Source organism: Capricornis sumatraensis, chromosome 10 (assembly GCF_032405125.1).
Source record: "Capricornis sumatraensis isolate serow.1 chromosome 10, serow.2, whole genome shotgun sequence".
In the NCBI taxonomy this organism is placed as follows: Eukaryota; Metazoa; Chordata; class Mammalia; order Artiodactyla; family Bovidae; genus Capricornis; species Capricornis sumatraensis.
The window spans coordinates 51438423-51460610 of NC_091078.1; positions in this window are offsets into that span (position 1 = coordinate 51438423).

Genomic DNA, 22188 nt, shown 5'->3' on the forward strand with positions numbered 1-22188 from the left:
CACATACAGGGTTATTGTTACCATCTTTCTAAATTCCATATATATGTGTACTGGTACTGTACTGTACTGTGTATATATATGTATATATATGTATATATATATACTGTATATATATATATGTGTACTGTACTGGTGTTTTTCTCTCTGGCTTACTTCACTCTGTATAATCGGCTCCAGTTTCAACCACCTCATTAGAACTGATTCAAATGTATTCTTTTTAATGGCTGAGTAATACTCCATTGAGTATATGTACCACAGCTTTCTTATCCATTCGTCTGCTGATGGACATCTAGGTTGCTTCCATGTCCTGGCTATGCGTGTCTCTCTCAATTCTGTGTGTACACCCAGCAGTGGGATTGCTGGGTCATAAGGCAGTTCTATTTCCAGTTTTTTAAGGAATCTCCAGATTGTTCTCCATAGTGGCTAACTAGTTTGCATTCCCACCAAAAGTGTAAGAGGGTTCCCTTTTCTCCACATCTTCTCCAGCATTTATTGCTTGTAGACTTTTGGATAGCAGCCTTGATAAATGTAATGCTTCACATTTAGGGACTAATTCTATTAATAAATTTACACTGTAGGGATGTGGCTGGATTTTAACTAGGCATTTTTAAAGGATAATCAGTGACTTAAGTGCACCTGGGATGTTTGGGTCCTGAATACCCGGTCATCCTTGATAACAGTGAGACCTAAATCTACCTGACCCCAGAGATAGCAAGGACCTGACAGTCGGGTCTTGGGGCAGCCAAGCAGTAGGACACACGGGGCTACCCCTGCACCTGCTGAGACCCGTGGAGGAAAGGCTGCTCCCCCCTCTCAGTGAAGGCAGGACCCCAGTTGTGCAAGAGCCCCGGCCTGTGCACCTGTGAGCCACACCCTGCAGCAGTGAAGTAGGCCCACGGAGAACCTGGAACCTCACAACCCCTTCCTTAGCCAGAGCCTTCCTTTTTCTTCCCCCGTTGTGTCTCAGTGTCTCAGTCTTAATGTTTGCTTGTGTTTTCCAAGTGTCCTGAAAATCTGCATGAACATCCGTTCATTTAGGGGCAAAAACCCACTTCTAGTTTCAATCTTATCCCTGAAACTGAGGACTTAATCTCTAATCAGTACAGTAAAGAGCCACAGAGAAATGTTACTCACTAAAAAGCATGGATATGCTTTTATGTCCATTATATGCTTGTCTTGCAAGGTGGGGGATGGAAAAAGAAAGAAGTGCCAGTGTCCCAGCAGAATTCGCCTGTCCCTGTCACCCACTAAATTTTCCCATGACCAAACCAGCTACTCAATATATGTGTTTTCTATCTTCATCTCTCCTTCCACCTCTCAGCTTCTGCTTACTCACAGTATCTCAAAATTTTCCGCTTCCTGTTCTTCCCTGTCTTCTCAATTCCTACTCCTGTTTCTCTCCTTATACGTTTCTGCAGATACTTTCAAGGCCCCTTTGCCTGCCCCTAAGGCCACCGCAGCTGTGGTAGAGTTTCCAGCAGGTTGAGCTGCCCTTTTGACTTCACCAGAGGTCCCATGGGTCCTCTGTAAAGGAATTAACGCCCTAGAAGCAATAGCCCTCAACTGGTAGAGTTCTTATTGCTCGTTGTCATGGGGGAGGGGGGTATTACTTATTGGGATGGGCACTCCATGAATGAGTGAGTCAGTGTCTTACTCACCCGTCCTCCAGAGGGACAAATCCATATGAGTCCACACAGTTTCTGAAAGGGCCCCCAGTAGAGGTGAGCTCCAGTTATTGCCCAGAATAACCCCTCACTCACTTCATAGTTTTTCCCTCCTATGCATCCCATTTTCTTATCATAGTCTCTATAATTCCTGGAATCACCTCTGATGTTAGTTCTCCAGAGAGAAAGAACCAATAGGATGGATGGATAGATGGACTGATAGGAAATTTATTACAGAATTGGTTCAGTCAGTTATGGAGGCTAAGAAATCCCACAGTTGGCCATCTACAAGCTGGTGAGTTAACAAAGCCAGGGGTGTAATTCAATCAGATTACAAAGACCTGAGAACCAGGAGCCCACAAGTGTAAGCCTCAGAGTCCAAAGGGCTGAGAACTAGGAGCTCTGATCTCAAAGGGAAGGAGAAAAGAGATGAGAGAGAGAGAAAATTTGGACTTCCCTGGTGGTCCAGAGGTTAAGAATCCACCTGCGAATACAGGGGACACAAGTTTGATCCCTGGTCTGGGAAAATCCCACGTGCCACGGAGCTGCTAAGACATACACCCCAACCACTGAGCTCCTGTGCCGCAACCACTGAAGCCTGCACTCCTAGACCCTGAGCTCTGCAACAGGAGGAGACCCCACGGCGGGAAGCCCAGGCACTGCAAAGGGGAGTAGTCCCCGCCCCCACTCACCACAACTAGAGAAAGCCAACTTGCAGCAAATTAATTCAATTTAAAAGAGAGAGAGAGAGAATTTGCCCTTGTTTCTTCCATTCAGGTCTTTCCCTGGTGGCTCAGAGGTTAAAGCATCTGCCTCCAATGCGGGAGACCCAGGTTCGATTCCTGGGTCGGGAAGATCCCCTGGAGAAGGAAATGGTAACCCACTCCAGTGTTCTTTCCTGGAGAATCCCATGGATGGAGAAGCCTGGTAGGCTACAGTCCACGGGGTCGCAAAGAGTTGGACACGACTAAACGACTTTACTTCTTCCATTCAGGCGGTTGGACGATGCCCACCCACACTAGTGAGGGTGGATCTCTGTACTGAGTCAACCGAACCTTGTTGATCAGGGCGTTTGATCCAGAAACACTCTCACAGACATGCCTAGAAATAAGGCCTTGCCAGCTATCTAGGCATCCCTTAGGCCGGTCAAGTTGATACATAAAGTTAACCATTACACTTTCGAAATAAACTTCCTACGCCCACATTATTCTCTCAGAATCTTCTCCTGGAAGAACCTACACTTAAAAAAAAAAAAGGTCCCAGTTCAAATTCCAAGAGAACTGTATTGAGACAGAGTTCTTCACAAGTCACTGCCCAGACCAGCTATTACTGGCTGCTCTTGGGTTTGGGTCTTGGGTCTAAACAACCACATGGTGTACTGCATGGCCATAAGAGCTGCCTCCCTCGCACAAGGCCATGAGTGGGACCGTCTTCCTTAGGAGGACTCTGAGCCGGACAGGTACTCTGACCAACCGTTCAGTACAGAACCTGAGTATCTGTGTCTATTTCTAGGCATCCTGACAGTACAGGCCCCATGGCCCCCCTGCTAGGACATACACACCGTTCCAGACGCCCACGTGCATTTGTAAGTACAAGTGACTCAAACACCTCCAGAGACTCATCAGCCACTCAGCTTTGTTTCGGCTTCCTCCTGAATTCCTTCTTGCCATAGAACACTTTGTGATGGACTCTACCAAGAAAGGCCTGAATAACCAAGGACTTGACAGGCAAATGTGTGTGTGAATGGAAATAGGGAGTGAGCTGGAGCCAGCTGGGAGAGTCAACAGATGATGGCACAAGTGTGACCCCAAGAAAGAGAGCAGAAGAGGAGCTTTTGTGGAGGCATTCGAGATCCCTGCGCAGCCAGAGGAAGGTTTGGCAAAGCCGTGTGGGTGTCCTTGAGCCATGTTGATAGCAAAGGAGTCCCCTGCCTCCTGGACTAGGTCCCCACCACACAAGTCTTTGGTGCGGAGCAGCACAGAGGGAGCATGGCCTTGGCACAAACGCAAGCCAGATTTCAAAGTGCAACAGCTGCCGTCAATTAATGCCCCACTCGGCCACTCATGGACTATATAACTGTCCCCCTGTTAGGGACGCCGTCTGCTGGAGGACCACACATCTTACTATCTCTGGGCTTGCCAAATGATTTTCTTTGGCCAATGGAACATGAACAGAAGTGAAATGTATCAATTCTGTGTGTGCTTAGTCATTTCAGTCGTGTCCAACTCTTTGTGACCCCATGGACTGTAGCCTGCCAGGCTCCTCTGTCCATGGGGTTCTCCAGACAAGAGTACTGGAGTGGGATGCTGTTTCCTTCTCCAGTATCACTTCCAGGGAGCAGCTTTAAGCCCCAGCATAGGGTTCACCATGCTCAACAAACCGCAGAGTCCCAGATAGAAGCTACTTCATCAACCTGAGTCCTGAGTCAAGGACGACAAGGCAAAGGTCGACCATGGTCACACAGTGCAAACAAGAAAGAAATCTTGGTTGTTGTCAGTCACTGAGATGCTACCACAGCATAACCTACCCACACTGACTAATACGCAGCTTCGGCCATCTCTACTGGTCCTTTTCTCCACCCATATAAAAAAGCCAGATGATCCTAACGTAGGATTAGAGAAATTATTTGTTTTCTCCATCTGCCTTTCTCCCCACTCCCATTGCCACAGGGAAAAATTTAATGTTTCTTAATTTGTATTGTCAGTTTTCTCATCAGCTAGCAATATTAAGAAAAAATGCTTATGATTTTATATCCAGAATCTAAATTTTTTCAAGACTTTTTGGATGTGGATCATTTTTAAAATCTCTATTGAATTTGTTAAAATATTGCTTCTGTTTTATGTTTTGGTTTTTTGGACACAAGGCATGTGAGAGGGCTTCCTAGGTGGTGCTATTGCACCACTTGCCAATTTGGGAGTCACAGGAGACACAGGTTCAATCCCTGGGTCAGGAAGATCCCCTGGAGTAGGCAATGGCAACCCACTCTAGTATTCTTGCCTGGAAAACTCCAGACAGATGAGACTGCTGGGCTATAGTCCATGGAGTCACAGAGAGTCAGACACAAGCGAGCACGCACAGACATATGGATCTTAGCTCCCTGATTAGAGATCAAACCCACACCCCCTGTGTTGGAAAGTGAAGCTCCAACCACCAGACCACCAGGGAAGTCCCTGGAGGAAAGAATAGGTATCTTGATTTTACAGTCTGAACTGCGGTGATAGAGTTCACACTTAACAGCACTGCCCTGCTGGATTCCTCTTTGGAAACCTTTTCTTAAAACACATACCCCGTGTGGCTCTTTGTTTCATCGATCGTTCCCCATTATGTACCATAAGTCTCCTTTTTTCCCCTCTTTTGCAAATCCTTTACAGTGGATTCAAGGGAATACAACTACATTTAAGAACTTAATGTTCTGGCTGAATTTATACAACTTCCAGTGAACAGGAAAATAATCCTGACACCCTGACAAAAGATTCATAAATACAAATCCATTTTGGCATCTGTTTCCTCGATTATAAAATAAAAAGAGGGAAAGGGAAGCACCTAGCAGCTGCTGGTTCAGAGCGGTTCGTTTGGTCACCAGCTTCCTTGCTGACCGGTGCTGAGGGCTGGTACTAAGGGCATGTCTGGATTTGATGTCTAACCTTCTTCACCTGCCAGGGCTGCAAGGGGCCTGGGAAGCATGGGGGGGATCCCCTTTGATTTAATCATGGATTAAGATGGACTTTGCAAACTTTTGGCAAGAAAGAGCACACAGAAATTTCTGGAAGAGATGTTTGTGAGGAGGCTGGTCTTCAGATAAAAATAGAAACAAGGCAGAATGCTAACTAATTAACATACCTAATTATAGGGATTTCTTACAGACAAATGCTCATGTCAGCTTTTTGCTTGTCATAATGGTCACTGGTGGTTTCCCAGTCAGAACAAAATGAAAAATCATGCGTGGGAAGGCTGTGAATTTTTGGCCAAGGAGAAGAGCTGGGGATGTGTCTGGAGATTTATTGTGCTGGGGTAACAGTCCTATGATTTCATGTTGGGCTTCACCCAGTCTGTCCCCTGAGTCTCCTCAAATCTGGAAACAGGTTCCCTGGTTCCTCTGGATACCAAATACATTTGGTTTCTAATAGAATCAGTGAAGTATGTTCCATTTCGGGCTTCCAGCTGTAGTAAGATATTCTGACTGGTGGAAATCAATCCAATTGAAGTACCCTTGAGCACAAATCACATGAGATGAGACTGTAATTGAGGGAAATTATAGTCATAACTTTGCTTTAGAAGCTAAGTCACTTTCTCTCTGCGTGATCTCTGAAATGGTACGGATGCTCTCGGCTCTCAGCACTGACGCAGGTGCCAGAACACATTTTTGCTAAAGAGAGTTATTAAAATGTCTTTATCTGTCTGGGGTGTGTCATCATTATTAAAAACAAAAGCAGAGAGGAAAATAATACAAGTTGAATCGTGTTCAAGGGGTTCCCAGCCCTACACGTGCTGGCAATACGATTAATGACAGCGTTTAGCGGGCTCCTGAAGCATTCCGTCAATCAGCACAAACATGCCACAGTGCAGAAGAGTTAAAAAGATGACTTCTCACAAGCAAGCTCTCCAACAGCGTTTCCACCGTCACTTTCTATAGTTTACGGTCCTGTAACTGTGCACTTCACACAAGGTTTCTGACATGTCCACACTCGCAGGATCACAGAATGTGGTTCAAGAGGGAACCTTGGTCTCCATGTCATAAATATCTATCCACTCACACCGCCCCCCATTCCGACACACTCAGTACTCCATTCCACAGATGAGAAAAACCGAGGCCCATGGAGGTCAAATGAGTTGCCCAAGGTCACACAGCAAGTCAGAGACAACCAGAATTAAAATCCAGGACCAGAACAGTTTCTTCTCTAGAATTCTGTCTCATCGTTCATCAACAGCTTCAAGTTGCTGTTTTTATTTTTCCAGAAGGGATTAGGCTATGAATTATAAATAAATCAATAGTAGTACGCACTGAGTCCCCCAAAGGTAACTGGGTACAGGACGCCTCCGCTTTTAAGATGCAATTAAAATGTGGTACATTCCTGGGAACAGATGTTATGGAGCTAACCATCCTCAGGCAGACCCAGGCAATGCTCCACCCACGTGGGCAGAAACCATCACACAGACCAAAGACTGTAGAATAAAGGACCAGGAAGGCGAGATGGAAAGCCTAGGGGTCCATTGCTGCCGCTGCTGCTGCTGCTAAGTTGCGTCAGTCGTGTCTGACTCTGTGTGACCCTATAGACGGCAGCCCACCAGGCTCTTCCGTCCCTGGGATTCTCCAGGCAAGAACACTGGAGTGGGTTGCCATTGCCTTCTGCAATGCGTGAAAAGTGAAAGTGAAGTCGCTCAGTCATGTCTGACTCTTAGCGACCTCATGGACTATAGCCTACCAGGCTCCTCTGTCCATGGGATTTCCCAGGCAAGAGTACTGGAGTGGGGTGCCATTTAGGAAAGAGCAGATAAAGAAGACAAATGTGGCAGGTTGAAAAGTAGACCCTGCCTGTACATACAAATGGAGCCCATTCATCTTTGAGGACAGCAGACCCTAAATGGCTGGTGCTCCAAGCTCTGCTTCCTGTTATTTGAATTCAGCTCACCGAAACTTCACTGACACCCCTGCCATGCACCAGGCTCGAAGGGAGCCATGGAAATATTTACAGCAGTGGACCAAACAGCCCCTGCCCTCAATGAGCTCACAGTCTTATAGCAAAGACAGAGCAGAAAGAGGGTTTTCCAGTAAAAGTCTTAGGTCTTAACGCACACTGCCTCCGGGAGCACCCAGCCCAGTCATTCGGGGGCGGAACAGAGAGAGACGTAGGGAACAGATATGTGAACACAGTGGGGGAAGTGGAGGGTGGGATGTTTCGGAAGATTGGGGTTGACATATATACGCTACCATGTGCAAAAGAGATAACTAGTGGAAAGCTGCTGTCTAGCACAGGGAGCTAAGCTCAGTGCTCTGTGATGACCTAGAGAGGGGGGATGAGGGCAGGGTGGGAGACTCAAGAGGGAGGGGATATATGAATGCGTATAGCTGATTCATGCTGTTGTACAGCAGAAACTAACACAGCATTGTAAAGCAATTCTACTCCATTTAAGGGCTTCCCGAGAAGCTAAAAGCAAAGGAGAAAAGGAAAGATATACCCATCTGAATGCAGAGTTCCAAAGAATAGCAAGGAGAGATAAGAAAGCCTTCCTCAGTGATCAGTGCAAAGAAATAGAGGAAAACAATAGAATGGGAAAGACTAGAGATCTCTTCAAGAAAATTAGAGATACCAAGGGAATATTTCATGCAAAGATGGGCTCAATAAAGGACAGAAATGGTATGGACCAAATAGAAGCAGAAGGTATTAAGATGAGGTGGCAAGAATACACAGAAGAACTGTACAAAAAATATCTTCATGACCCAGATAATCACGACGGTGTGACCCCTCTCCTAGAACCAGACATCCTGGAGTCTGAAGTCAGGTGGGCCTTAGGAAGTATCACGATGAACAAAGCTAGTGAAGGTGATGGAATTCCAGCTGAGCTATTTCAAATCCTAAAAGATGATGCTGTGAAAGTGCTGCACCCAATATGCCAGGAAATTTGGAGAACTTGGCAATGGCCACAGGATTGGAAAAGGTCTGTTTTCATTTCAATCCCAAAGAAAGGCAGTGCCAAAGAATGTTAAAACTTCCACACAATTGCACTCACCTCACATGATAGCAAAGTAATGATCAAAATTCTCCAAGCCAGGCTTCAACAGTACATGAACTAAGAACTTTCGGATGTTCAAGCTGGATTTAGAAAACGCAGAGGAGCCAGAGATCAAATTGCCAACATCCACTGGATCATCAAAAAAGCAAGAGAATTCCAGAAAAACATCTACCTCTGTTTTATTGATTATGCCAAAGCATTTGGCTATGTGGATCACAACAAACTGGAAAATTCTTCAAGAGATGGGAATACCAGACCATCTTACCTGCTTCCTGAGAAATCTGTGTGCAGGTCAAGAAGCAACAGTTAGAAGTGAACATGAAACAATGGACTGGTTTCAAATCGGGAGAGGAGTATGTCAATATAAAAGGCTGTATATTGTCACTCTGCTTATTTAACTTATACGCAGAATACATGATGCAAAATGCCAGGCTGGATGAAACACAAGCTGGAATCAAGATTGTGGGGAGAAATATCAATAACCTCAGATATGCAGATGACACCATCCTTATGGCAGAAAGCAAAGAGGAACCATAGAGCTTCTTGATGAAAGTGAAAGAGGAGAATGAAAAAACTGGTTTAAAACTCAACACTCAAAAAACTAAGATCATGGTATCCAGTCCCATCACTTCATGGCAAATAGATGGGGAAACAGTGGAAACGGTGGCTGACTTTCTTTTTCTGGGCTCCAAAATCACTGCAGATGGTGACTACAGCAGTGAAATTAAAAGACACTTACTCCTTGAAAGGAAAGTTATGACCAACCTAGACAGCATATTAAAAAGCAGAGACATTACTCTGTCAAGAAAGGTCCTTCTAGTCAAAGCTACGGTTTTCCCAGCAGTCATGTATGGATGTGAGAGTTGGACTATAAAGAAAGCTGAGCACCGAAAAATTGGTGCTTTTGTGTTTTTTTGTTTGTTTGTTTGTTTTTTAAGTCTCAATGGATTTTATTTTTTAATTTAAATTTATTTATTTTAATTGGAGGCTATGTACTTTACAATATTGTATTGGTTTTGCCATACAAACTGTGGTGTTGGAGAAGACTCTTGAGAGTCCCTTGGACTGCAAGGAGATCAAACGAATCAATCCTAAAGGAAATCAGTCCTGAGTATTCATTGGAAGGACTGATGTTGAAGCTGAAACTCCAATACTTTGGCCACCTGATGTGAAGAACTGAGTCTCTTTGCAAAAAGACCCTCATGCTGCGAATGACTGAAGGCAGGAGAAGGAGACAACAGAGGATGAGATGGTTGGATGACATAACCGACCTGATCAACATGAGTTTGAGCAAGCTCTGGGAGTTGGTGATGGACAGGGAGGCCTGGCGTGCTGCAGTCCATGGGGTTGCAAAGAATCAGACAGGACTGTGTGACTGAACTGAACTGAATTGGTAGCTCAGTGGCAAGAAAACCACCTGCCAATGCAGGAGATGCAGGTTTAATTCCTGGTCTGGGAAGATCCTCTGGAGAAGGAAATGGCACCCCACTCCAGTGTTCTTGCTTGGGAAATCCCATGGACAGAGGAGTCTGGTTGGACTACAGTCCATGGGGTCGCAAAGAGTCGAACATGACTTAGCAACTAAACAACGACAATAAAATGTGCAAAAAAGAATAACGTCATCCCAGCTCCAGAGTGAGCCCCATAGACTTAAGCTCATCAGCAGATGACATTTCTGCAGCCCAGTGATTGGCTCCAGGTGGGCACCTGGCCTGAGTTTGCTCACTTAGAGTGAAGCCGCCTTTCCTCAGTGTTTGGCGCCCTCCTTTGTACGGTGTGGAGGATGGTGAGAGGCCAGCACAGCTGCTTTATGGCTGTAGCCAGGTGTTAAGTGGGAAGCTTCTTATGGCCCCAGGGTTGAGATCCAGGATAAAACCAGGATAAAAAGAAAAGTAAGAACTCCGTTCCTTGGCAAAATTGTACAAAGAGCAGGAAACTCTGCAACTTTCGATTAAGAGGCCCTTGAACTGGTTCCCCTTGTGCCCCAAGTCACACGAGGACCCTGGAGAGCCCCATGCGGTGAAGTGGGGCCTCAGGCGCACACCGCACTCCTTGGCTGGATGTCCACTGGGCTATAGACACCCACACATCTACCTTGGATCCCTGCTGCCAAAGCAAAGGGAGGGAAGGAATTCCTGGGTGAAGTTGGCAGGGTCCCCAACAGATGGGCCGAGTGACCAGTCTTCTTGCCTGAGGAGTTCTCAGGTTGGGGGTGGCCAGTGTGGAAAGTAGGGGCCTGGTGTGGTGTGTCTGGACAAGGTGTGAGCCATGTTCATCCCACCCCCACTGTTCCTCAAGGCCATTGGATGGCGTGGAAGAGGCTGTGGAAGTTTGTGACTTCACATGAACGTCACAGACATGTGAAAAGGAGACCCAGAGGCTATGTGGGCATTTTCAGTTGCCCAAGGCCACCACCCGCCCGGAAAGGATTCAAGTCCAAACTCCTCCTGTAGGTGATTAAAAAAAGATGCAACTGCCCTCTCCAAAGGTTCTTTATCAGGTGGGTGGGACAGAGTGAACGGCATCCCAAGGAAAGCTGCTCACGGTCAACACAAATCACCTGGAACCAGAGGGAGGCTGGGAGCCACTCCGCACTAGGGGCAGCCAGTAAACGAGACACTGGGCCACCATCCCAGTCCCTCCTCCCAGTGGAACCCACGGAGACTCTGAAGCTGAAAGGGCGGGGGGAGACTAGACAGGCTGGGGTTTGGGACCCTTGGCTGGAGTGCTTGCACCTGGACAAATGTCCCCTCAAGCAACAAAATACAAAGAAAGTGCATAGGGCTAAAAATAACTGCCTGCATGTGCAGTAGGGGCAAAGTCTGGACAAAAGATACAAAAAGACCAAATTGCTCAACCACCACTTTTGAAGAGCTGGGAGCAAAAGCAGGGTACTGTGTATGCCTCTTGCACTTGACAACACCAGAGGGGGTGCCAAACACCTAAGCCACCCTCCAGCCAGACCTCTGGACACGCCTCTGCCTTCACCCTGTATAAGAAACCAGCTCAACACCCCGCCTTCCCCACCTTGGGGAGTGAGTGATCAAGGGAACCTGTTGCTTTTCTCACCCCTCGCCCAGGCCGGCTGCATGCAGCAAAGGCCCCAGTAAAGCCTTGCCTGGATTTCTTGCCTGGCCTCCAATCAATTTTTATTGATTAAGGAGGCCCTTGACAGTATCAGAGAGGGATGCCTGAGAGCCCCATGCCTTCTCTATTGCAGGAGCCTCACACCCCAACTTTAGTTGAGCTAGGGGAAAGGGAGATAAGATGAAGTCTTAACAGTAGGTAGGAGATTGGGGTTTTAACTACAAATAAGATTAGGTGGGAAAAAGCTATGACAAACTTAGAGTAAAAAGCAGAGATATCACTTTGCTGAGAAAGGTCTGTATAGTCAAAGCTGTGGTTTTTCCAGTGGTCATGTATGGATGTGAGAGTTGGACCATAAAGAAAGCTGGGCACCGAAGAATTGGTGCTTTCCAATTGTAATGCTGGAGAAGACTCTTGAGAGTCCTTTGGTCTGCAAGGAGATCAAACCAGTCAGCCCTAATGGAAATCAACACTGAATATTCATTGGAAGGACTAATGCTGCGGCTCCAATACTTTGGCCACCTGATGCGAAGAGCTGACTCATTGGAAAAGACCCTGATTCTGGGAAAGAGTGAAGGCAGGAGGAGAAGGGGATAACAGAGGATAAGATGGTTGGATGGCTTCATCGACTCAACGGACATGAGTTTGAACAAACTCCAGGAAATAGTGAAGGACAGAGAAGCCTGGCATGCTGCAGTCCATGGGGTCACAGAGAGTCAGACACGACTGAGTGACTGAACACAGCAAAGGCTGGGCTGCAGATGCTGAAGTAGAATAACCATTGTGTTACTAACAGTTGTTGGTTGTGAAGTTTTGGAATCTGATCAGGACATTGGTTCGAAAAGGGGAAGTGAGATTTGAACCAGCACATTGGGAGCAGTGACGGGAAAGAAGAAAATGCTCTGAAATCCTTGTCCTGCCACTTACCGGCCCTCTCAGTGGGGATTGTGAACCCTAACCTACAGGATTGTCGTACGGCTACAGACACTGACAGTCCATTCAGACTGGTATAAACGAAATTCCACAGCCGAGGAATTCCCAGCCTAACAGGAAAGCACTGAAAATGCATTTCCACAGTTCTGGAAGCTGGATATCTGAGACCAGGGTGCCAGCCTGGTCTGCTGAGGCCCCTCTTCTGAGTCAGCCTTCTCGCTGTACTCACCCCTAAAGGAAGAGGCCACGGATTACTCTGAGGTCCCTGTCATAAGGTCACTAATCCCGTTCACGAGGGCTTTGCTGCCCAAAGACCCAACTCCAAACCCTCACCTCGGGCATCAGGTTTTCAACCCATGAATAGGGGTGGGGAGTGGACACGGACACTCAGCGCATGCCTTCAAAAGACATGTAACAGAGTTTGAAGAGCGGTGTAGATGGAGTTTATGGAGCTGGGTGGGGAACTGAAGACGAGTGAGACAGGTCACATCTTCCGAAAAAGACCACAGTCCTATTTCAGGTCCCGCATGTTCTTCTAGAACCGTGCCACAGACAGGAGTCGGTTTTTTTCCTTCTTTTGACCACACTGTGAGGCATATGGGATCTTAGTTCTCTGGCCAGGGATCAAACTTTGTCCCCTGTACTGGACGCACAGAGTCTTAACCATTGGACAGCCAGGGAGCTCCCTGGAACCTGATATTTGTTGCAAACCTTCTACACTGTAGTTAAAAGTCAACCAAAGAACAAATAGAACAAATCAAGGGAAAGGCCAGGGATGCTACTTTCAGGTTTGGGAAGGTGACACCATTTTAAATAAATCCACCAGCTTACAAAGACAAAAATCAAGCTATGGGGCAAGGCTCTCTGCATTAATCTCCGGATTATGAGCAAAAAACGAGGACTCCTGGGAAACCTAGAAGCCACCCAGGAAGGCTCTCTGAGAATGAACACAAATAATCCAGCCCTCCTGCCTCCTGCCACTGCCTAGAGGGTGGGCAGGGTGAGGTCCTGAGGAAGGCGGGGGCCAGCTGTCCTCGCTGGACCAGGTGGAAGGGGGCTGCCAAGCCCGGGGAGCCCCCTGGCAGCTGGCGAGGCCACCCTGGGTGACGCTCAGGCACGTAAGGATCAGCCGGGGCTGCTGCTGCAGCTCACAGCCAAGGGTGACTTCCTCCCCACACAATGCAGGGGAATAAACAGTGTGAGTGAGCCTGCTCGGCCTCAGCCAAATTCTTGCCTGCCAACCCGAGCCAACCCACTGAGAAGTGTCCCGGCTCTGCTCCCGGCTGAGCTGCTTCAATAATATTCCACAGGCCTTACTCCAGAGAAGCCCAGCTCATACATATTCTCTCTCTCTTTCTCTGCATCCCCATCACACCCCTCCCTCTCCTGCTTTTGTTCCTAGCTGCCTCTGTCAGTATTAACCCAAATTTCTCTGAAAGAGCAGAAGGTTTTTCTCAGAGAGTCTCTCACTGACACTGTGAGCAGTGAGGTCTGAGGCATGCATTAAAGTTCTGTAAAATGCACTGACCACCTAGGATGGTCCAGACCCTGAGTTGGGCCCAAGGGCTACATAGATAGGGACTTGGCGGGTATCCCCATCTAGTGAAGACAAAGATGTGGTGGCAACCAGTGCTGGCCTTGGGATCTGAGGTGTGCTAGGGTTATCATGTCTTCTTTCGTAACTCAAGGTCATTCTTCCGGCTCTCATTCTGTCCCAGTATCAGAAAAAGGATTGACCTGGGTTTGTTCCGCACTGTCCTTCCTAGAGCTGGGTCTCTGCCAGAAGTTAACACAGTCAGAGGGCTTCCCAGGCAGCGCTAGAAATAAAGAAGCTGCCTGCCAATGCAGGAGACACAGGTGATGCGGGTTCAATCCCTAGGTCGGGAAGATCCCCTGGAGGAAGGCATGGTAACCCCCTCCAGTATTCTTGCCTGGAGAATCCCCATGGACAGAGGAGCCTAGCAGGCTACAGTCCATAGGGTCACAAAGAATCAGACACGACTGAAGGGACTGAGTATGCACACACAGTCAAAGAGGGAAAACAGAGGCCTCTGGTCACCATCTAATCACCGTGGCTGCACGGCATCCCTCTGCCCATCTGGTCTTCGGCCTTTAATCTACGGTGGAGCAGGGGTGACAGTGGGGCAAGAGGCCATTCCTGGAAGATAACCCAACACTGGCTGGAAGACAGAGTAGGAGAGGGGCAGACAAAGACTGCAGTAGAAGATGAGCTCACAGGGGTTTTATGAGTCCAGGGAAGCCTGATATGTTTGGTCAGTTGGGGGGTGACTGCAGGAGGAGGGCAATGGAAGGGAATGGAGGGGAGTTTGTGGGGGGATTGATGGGGTTTGGGGCTGAAGAGGTGTGAGGTCCAGGAGAGGATGGCGTTGAGGATAGCCCTAGGTTTTGGGGCATATTGTGGCTGCACGTGGAGCTGATGGGGGTGGCAAATGTGTTCTGCTCTCAGCCTGTTGACGGGGAACTGCTGGGGGGTGGGGGGTGACTGGGGCAGCTGTCCAACAAAGGGCTGAGGGGGCAGAACAGACAAAGACATCCTCAGAACCCAGGGGTGTCCTGCCATGGACAAGGACTGGCCACCCAGACAGAATGTGGAGCCCGAGAAGCAAAGAGAGCAGCGGACAGAGGCCTGCCAAGGAGAAACGCGTGCGAGGTGGCCGGAGAATGGGACATTGATGAGGAGGTAGGAGTCAGCCGAGTGCAGAGGCTGGTGGAAGCATCAAAGGGATAGAGTCATCAGAGGATGCACCCCATGGGACCAGCTGCTGCTGTGGGGTCTGTGGGGCAAACAGGGAAAGAGAGCCCTTAGACTAGACACTAACCCCTGGCACGCTGGGGTAGGCCACCATCACATTGTAGGGAACTGGCGACAAGCAGCTAATACGTATTTCTATGTCCGTGACCTTTACTGATTGAAAGGTGTTAATACACAGAAGGGGAAAGGAGAAGCCAACGTGGGCGCGTCACCCTCAGAAGCTAGTTGCCCCACACGGGGTGTGTAATCTGAATATGACACTCATTGCCACGCCTGCTGGGCACCAGGAATGGCAGGAGAAGGCTCCCTGACAGCACCTGGGTCCCCGATAGCCCATATCACTGAACACCAGACTTGCTTAAGGAGAGTGCACATCCCTTGGTCTGTGGGCAAAGAGGGGTATCCCTGGGCAGGACCACCCTTTGGAATAATATCCACTTCTTGTGATCTCAAGAGGTGCTCTCTTCCCCAACCCTAAAACATTCTCTGCTATGGGATTTTAAATTCCCTTGGTGGGCCAGTTCTTTATAAAGTTACTGAAGACCCTGGTGTATAGCAGGTACAGATAATCAGGATGAATAACTTGGAAGAATAAAATAAATAATAAAGGAGCATAAGCTCTAAAAATGGTGAATCACTGTATTGTACACCTGTAACTTATCACCTATCAGTTCAGTTCAGTTCAGTCGTTCAGTCGTGTCCGACTCTTTGTGACCCCATGAATCACAGCATGCCAGGCCTCCCTGTCCATCACCAACTCCCGGAGTTTACTTATACTCATGTCCATCGAGTTGGTGATGCCATCCAGCCATCTCATCCTCTTGTCGTCCCCTTCTCCTCCTGCCCCCAATCCCTCCCAGCATCAGGGTCTTTTCCAATGAGTAACTCTTCGCATGAGGGGGCCAAAGTATTGGAGTTTCAGCCTCAGCATCAGTCCTTCCCATGAACATCCAGGACTGGTCTCCCATAGGATGGACTGGTTGGATCTCCTTGTAGTCCAAGGGACTCTCAAGAGTCTTCTCCAGTACCACAGTTCAAAAGCATCAATTCTTCTGTGCTCAGCTTTACTTCAACTTAAAATAAAAGAATAAAATCCTGACTTCCTGAAGACAGTGAGGAGAAAAGTGAATCCTCCTACACTGTTGGTGGGAATGTACATTGATTGAGTCACTATAGAGAACAGTATGGAGGTTCCTTTAAAAGATAAAAGTAAAACAAAATTATGATCCAGCAATCCTACTCCTGGGCATATATCCCGAGAAAATCATAATTCAAAAAAGACACATGTACCCCAATGTTCTTTGCAACATTATTTACAATAAATGTCCATCAGCAGATGAATGGATAAAAAAGGTGTGGTATACATATATAATGGAATATTACTCGGCCATGAAAAGGAAAGTAACTGGGTCGTTTGCAGATATGTGGATGGACCTAGAGGCTTTCATACAGCGTGAAGTAAGTCAGAAAGAGAAAAAAAAATATCATATATTAACACAGATATGTGGAATCTAGAAAAATTTCACAGATGCTCTTATTTGCAAAGGAGAAATAGAGATACAGACATAGAGAACAAAGGCATGGACACCAAGGGGGAAGGGAAGAGGGGGATGAATCGGGAGATTGATATTAACATGTACACTCTACCATGTGTGAAACAGAGAGCTAATGAGAACCTATTCTATCTAACACAGGGAGCTTTACTCAGCGCTCTGTGGTGACCTAAATGGGAAGGAAATCCAAAAAAGAGGGGATATAGTTATACATATAGCTGATTCACTTTGCGCTACAGCAGAAACTAACATAACATTGTAAAGCAACTATACTCCAATAAACACTAATTTTAAAAAATCCCAACTTCCTACCATGGCTTATAAGCCCCTGCATTTCTAGCCATCCTTCCCTCTTAGGCTCCTTACCCTCTATGAGCTGGTCACTCTAGCCATCTTCGGTTCCCCAAACATCCCAGCTTTCTCTCATCTCCAGCCCTTTGCACATTTTCCTCCTTTTCTAGAATGTTCTCACAGGATTCAGCTCAATTGCTCCCTCCCCAGAAGCTGAGGGGTGAGAAGAAATGTCAGGAAAGGAATAGAAAGCAGCTAGTTTGGAGAAACAACTGGGAGAGTAGAGTCTGGTTTCTCTGCGCTCCGAGTGAACACACATTGAAAGAGTCTGTCTATCAGGCTCGGCAGAGACCTCAGAGTCTAGCTGATGGGATGCTGGGGGGCACACATGTGACTTCCCCAGATGACTTTGTCCTCTGCTGAACATCTAGAACAACATGCCATTTGTAAGATGGCAGAATAAAGAAGTTTCTCACCCCTTTGACCTTGGAAATTGCCCAAAACAACAAGGATAATGAAAGACCCAATGCAAACTCCACTTCTGACAGAATCACTCTGAATCACTCTATATGAGGAAGCGTTACTAAATGCAGAGAAAATGTAACAGAGTTCTGGGAGATGCTGAAAGCACGGAGTGGTGAAGCCTGAGGGACAAAATGAACAGTCATTTCTTTGGATCAGGGATTGGGTATGCGAGCTGCCTGGGAAGCTGCCTGGATTCTGCACGGGAATGCAAGTAACAGTGCCAAGACCCTAAAGTGGAAATTATATGGATAACATTCTTTGATTACGATGAAATTACACTAGAGATGAGCAACTTTTAAAAGGCTTTGAAAATACTATATGACAGAATCTATGGGCAACAGCTAAAGAATTCTGAAAGAAATTTCACAGTCTTTTTCAAAGAATTTTTTGATGCAGACTATTTTTAAAGTCTTTATTGATTATGCTACAATATTGTTTCTGTTTTATGCTTTGGTATTTTGGCCACCAGGCATGTAGGAAGTTAGCTCCCTGGCCAGGGATCAAACCCACACTCCTTGCCTTGGCAGGTGAAGTGTTAACCATTGGACTGCCAAGGAAGTCCCCCAAATTCATAATCTTAAGCACTTATGTTATAAATAAGAATGGATGAGAAAAATAAATTGCACACATATTCTCAAGGAGTTAAAAAATAGCAAAAACTAAAACTAAATAAAGCAGAAGGAAATCATTAATAAATAAAAACAGAAATCAACTAATTATATAATAGAAAAATATAAAAAGTACATAGAGAGACATATAAATAAGGGAAAGAAACAGACAGACATTTGTTGCAGGGGGGAGGAAAAACCTCCAAATTGAAAACCACATGCTAAGTTAAGAGATAAGGGTATGAAGCGTAAAAAATGAAAATGGAAAAATATGCAGATATATAGTATAAACTAAAAATATCATAGGAAACTATTTTTATCGCTTCTATTCAGATATTTTTAAAACCTGACTATGAAATAATTTGAAAACCTCAATGGAGGACTGTCCAATGAAACATGTTACTAAATTGAACCCCAAAGCAATAGATAGTTTAAACAGACCAATTACTGTTGGTTGGGGAGGAACTAGAAAAAATAGCTACCCATCACAAAAATACGAAGTCCAGATGGTTTCACGAGGAAAACCTACCAAAACTTTAGGGGACAGAAAAGCCAATGCTATTTAAATTGTTTCAGAATCTAGAACAGGAAATGAAGATTCTAAATTCTTTTTGTGAAATCACCACAACATCGGTACCTAAATCCAACAAAGATAAAACATACAACCACAGCCTGACTGATCTCGCTTATGACTATTGACAAAAATAGCTAACATAAAATATTACCAAAGAGAATCCAGCAGTCGGCTAGAGAACGAGCATAAGATTAGCTGTTGGAGTTCACACCAAGAGGAAAAAGTCAGCTCTATGCTGCAAAAACGTACATACAATCAATCAATTACATTGATCAGTCCACTTGAAAAATTATGAGGTATCCACATAGATGCTGAAAATGGTCAGATAAGATTCACATTCATTCTTGATTTTAGTTCAAGTGCCCAATCATGATTTGTCTATAAACAAAGAGTTTCCCAAGACAGTGTGCTCTCAATGCTAAAACCAAGAAAGACCCAGACAAGAAGGACAAGTTAGTTATGCTAATTTCCATAGAAACAGACAGATGAATACTTAACAATAGAGATAAACATGGCTACTGATAAATACATCTCAATCCAACAAGTAGCATTAGAGAAACACTACAAAGTATTTTCAATAAAGTAGGGAACAGGTCCATGACCTACACTAATTCCACGTTATTTAACATTGTTACAGAGGTACTAACCAAAGCAGTTGTCTAAGAGAACAAAATTAAATGTATTAAAAAAAATTAGGAGGCAATAAAATTACCATTATTTGCAGATAATATGATTATATATCTAAAAAGTCTAAAAGAACCAACCAAATAATGATTTCAATAATGGTGGTTGAGTGTATAATAACTCAAAAAATAGACCAATAGAAAAACAGCAAGCTGTTAGAAAATGTAGTATAAAAGATACCCTTTGCAAAAGCAACAAAAATATAAAATAAATAGAAATAAATTTCAACAGAATTGATTCAAATTAACAAGAAATAGGCGAGCTGTGTTGAAGGAACCTTAAACTGAGGTAAATATGAAAAGGAAAAGTTGAAGACACGAATATGCATGCGCTGTTTTTGTATGGAAGGACTGTCAGCTCTCCCCAAGCTAATCTCTGTATGTAATGGAATGGAACGCGATGAGAATAAAAATACCAACAGCGTATTTTCTTAGAACCAGACAAACTGTTGAAATGTGTCTTGAGAAGCCAGAGACTAGGGATTTACACAGCACAGCACAGTAGAACTGGAAAATAACTGTTTTTCATCTCTCTCCAAAGCTCCCCATCATGGCACCGATTTCTCCTCCCTTTTCCTCCCCTCTTTCTCAAGCTTCTCCTCTCGACTCTCCCTGCTCCTGCTGGGTTCCTCATCTTCTCAGGCTACCCCTCCCAATCTCATCCTTTTCCACTTAAAGGAATTTGATCTGCTTTCAAATGCCATTGCTCCTGATCACGAGAGAAGCACAGATCTCCTTACAAGAGAGAAAAGGGAAAAGGAAGAGAGACAAGCAGAGGAGAGTTGCGATTATTATCCCCACATCTCTACCCTTAACTATAGGAATTGCATTTTGCTGAGAAAATTTAATAAATAACATGGGTTAATTAGCTTTGCGAATAGCAGGCATTATACAGGTGGTAACAGTAGCAATAACATACAAGGTAGTCAATGGAAAATAATAATCATGCCTGCAGAATTTACCGTTTATAAAGCACTATAACAAAACTATTATGTTATGGGACAGTAAATAGGATTCCCATTTTGCCTATAAGGAACTGGAGTCTTAAAGTGAAATCACTTACTAGGAAATAAATCATAGCCTATAATCTATAGGAGATGCTCTAAGAATGAGGGTCGGGTTTTTTTAATTATTCACCCCAAACACTGAGGATTGAATCAAACCTTTTATATAAGAATCAGCAGTGGGACACATGAACCCAATATTTGCATATGTACCGAGTACAAATATTTAGTACCAAAGTTCCTCTACAAGGGGGAACCTGGAAAAGAAAATGGCAACCCACTCCAGTATTCTTGCCTGGAGAATCCCAGGGTCAGAAGAGCCCGGCGGGCTATACAGTCCATGGGGTCGCAAAGAGTCAGACACGACTTAGGGACTAAACCACCACCACCACAAGGGGGAAAAGAGGCTAGAAATAAAATAGGAATCTTCTGAGATAAATTAATGAGAATAGATGCGAAGAGTCGACTCATTGGAAAAGACTCTGATGCTGGGAGGGATTGGGGGCAGGAGGAGGAGGGGATGACAGAGGATGAGATGGCTGGATGGCATCACTGACTCGATGGACGTGAGTCTGAGTGAACTCCGGGAGTTGGTGATGGACAGGGAGGCCTGGCGTGCTGCAATTCACGGGGCCGCAAAGAGTTGGACACAACTGAGTGACTGAACTGAACTGAACTGATGTGTTTGAACTTAAATACAGCCTACACAGTCTCTTTGTTCTTGAGCTCATGGTCTCAAGAACATGGAAAGCCAGACTGGGCAATGCAAGAAAACACTGCTAAGTGGCCCACCAAAGGGTAACCCCAGCCCTAATCGCACTTGCTCCTGGATTTCTAATCAGGTGGAGGTGAGTGGGTGGGTATACTTGTTCTAGCTGGAAACTTCTGACCTCTCGGGAAGCAGGTAAAAGTGAGGCACATATGGGAGAAGAATTCAATATTTCTCAGACAAAACTCAAACACTTTATTTTGGTGTTAAAAGGCCATGTTTGCAGAGACAAAAAGAAGCAAATGAATATTTATGTCTCTACAGGTCTCAAACTTCTAAAATATAAGTGAGTGGGTCAAGTCTAATATTTATTTTTATTTATTAATATTTATTTATCTAGTTAGAGGTGCTGGGTCTTAGTTGAGGCATGCAGGGTCTTTGTCGTGGTGTGAGGGGTCTAGTTCCCTGACTAGGGATTGAACCCAGGCCCCCTGCACTGGGATTCTTAATCACTGGACCACCAGGAAGGTTCCAGGTTAAGTCTAAATACCTCAATAATATCTTGCCTGCAGATGCACAAATATCCATACCTTTGTTATTCACTTAGTGGAGTCAAAGTACAAAAATGATTATGGCTCTAGAAGTTTAGTTTTCATTTTAAGATTCTAGTGTACTGAATAGAGCAGTACACTAGTACAGCTGTATCTAGTTGATACAGATCAACTCACATGTTCAAGATTCTGTTCAAAATTAGTATTTGAGATGAATGAATGGAAAAGAGGTGGTACACATATACAAGGGAATACTACTCAGCCATAAGGAAGAAAGAAATAATGCCATTTGCAGCAACATAGATGCAACTACAGGTTATCATACCAAGTGAAGTAACTCAGAAAGAGAAAGACGAATACCATACGCCATCACTTACACGTGGAATCTAAAATATGACATAAAGTAACTTACCTGCAAAATAGAAACGGACTCACAGACATAGAAAACAGACTTGTGGCTGCCAAGGTGCGGGGAGGAGGACGAATGGGCTGGGAATGTGG